The following is a 2039-nucleotide window of genomic DNA, read 5'->3' as shown; positions in this document are numbered from 1 at the left end:
AGTGCCCCCCACTGGAGAATGATAAGATTCTGATCTGCAGTGGGTATTGGGAAGAGAGTAGTGGTGACTAAGAGACTTTAGGATGGGATGTAGCTAATGCCAAGTAAGCTGTGTGACCTGGTTAGACATGACTGGGGCAAGACGTGGGGCTGGCTGTGCTAGGATGTGTTAACCATAATGACAAATACCTTGAGCCTGTTTTGTCCTGGATGATGTCAAACTTCCTGAGTGTTTTTGGAGCTGCACTCAGCCTGGCGAGCTGTGCCTTGCAAAAATGAACAGACTTTGGGAAGTCAGTGAGTTACTCGCTATAGGATTTCTAACTTCTGACCTGCTCTTGTAGCCAATATTTATATGGCTGACTAGCAACTGAACTGGACTAATGACAACCTCCAGGGATGTTGATTGTGTGAAATTCAATGATGGTAAGGCCATTGAGTGTCAAGAGTTGATGGTTGCGTTGTCCCTTGTTGGAGACTATTATTGCCTAGTATTAGTATGGCATGAATGTTAACTTGTCATTTTTCAGAGTTGATGTTTTGGGACTGATGAAGCATCGACTCTCCTCCTCGGATGCTGCCTGTGCTTTATCCAGTGCCAAACTTTATCGACTCTGACTCTCTAGCATCTGCAATCCTCTAAAATCTCCTACTTGCCACTTTTCAGCCTAAACCTGGATATTGTCCAGGTCTTGTTGCATTTGGACATGGACTAAGGTGCCATGAATGGTGCTAAACATTGTTCAATAACTTGTGAACATTGCCACTGGATCTTGTGATGGAGGGAATATTGTTGATTAAGCATCTGAAGGGTGTTGATACTATCCTAAGGATGTCTGGAGTTGAGATGACTGACCTGAACAATAACAACCAATCCACTTTGTTCCAGGTATTTCAACCAACAAATAGTTTTCTCCTTGATTCCCCTTGGCTTTGGTTTGCTAGGACTCCTTTACACCACACTTGGTCAAGTGGGTCCTTGATGTCAAGGACAGTCCCTTACTGTGCTTACCACAAAAATACATGGCCCACTCTCACTAGTATCCTTACAGATAAGGAAGGACACCACTTCGACTGGAACAACACATCCATCCTAGGACAAGCCAAACAGAGACATGCATGAGAATTCCTAGAATCATGGCATTCAAACTGGAACTCTACAATAAACACATTGACTTGGATCCCATTTACCACCCCTTGAGAAAAAGAACAGGAAATTATGTCACCAACCCAAGGAAACCTAAACACAAATAGAAAGCTGGCCATATCACCAAGTACTTCATGCAGAGGCTCACTGATGATGTTACCTAGTATGGTGACGAAAAGTCAAACAAACCTTGTAGCTCTGCGAGCAAACCTATATCCTGAGTCTCTTCCCATCTTTGGAATTAAGTTCTTCTGGCCATGTTTGAGTCAAAGTTGTAATGAGATCAGGGTGGATAAAGTGTGGAGCTGGAAAAAGCACAACAGGTTAAGCAGCATTGGGGTGGAGGGTGCTGAGCAATCCTGGTGGGACTCAAACTTGTCTTTGGTCTCTGGTCTTTGTGCCAAATATGTCCAAGAAAAGTGCTGAGAATACCACCAGGATTTCTTCAGTCAAGTGGAAAACTTGCCTTTAAAATCTAGACTAATGTCAAGGAAGACTGTATGATAGCCACCGTACTATATGCAATCTATCTATAAGTGGTCACTGATCACATCGAAGTTCAATAGCCTCTCCTGTGAGTATTACATGTCCCCTACATTTAAAGTTGTCATCCCCATCTGAACCATAAACATCACACTTCACAGGCATGATTGACAGTTTGCAGATGATGTGCCTTTAAGAGAGATTTGTTCTGTGTTGTTTCTTTTGCAAAGAGGTTTTGCCACTGTGGTTCCAGAATGTCAGCTTCAGAAGCAGTGGGTTAACAGCATTGAGATCCCTGAGTTTTTAAATTAGTCAAAAGAAGCATGGTGGAGTCAGGCTCACAGACCAGTGGTTTTGTTTTGCCTCCAGTTGGGGTTTAGAGTTGTCTGTTGAACCTAATTGAGGTAGAT

This window comes from Chiloscyllium plagiosum, chromosome 5 (genome assembly GCF_004010195.1).
Source record: "Chiloscyllium plagiosum isolate BGI_BamShark_2017 chromosome 5, ASM401019v2, whole genome shotgun sequence".
Taxonomy (NCBI): Eukaryota; Metazoa; Chordata; class Chondrichthyes; order Orectolobiformes; family Hemiscylliidae; genus Chiloscyllium; species Chiloscyllium plagiosum.
Note: the sequence above shows the minus strand (reverse complement) of the source record.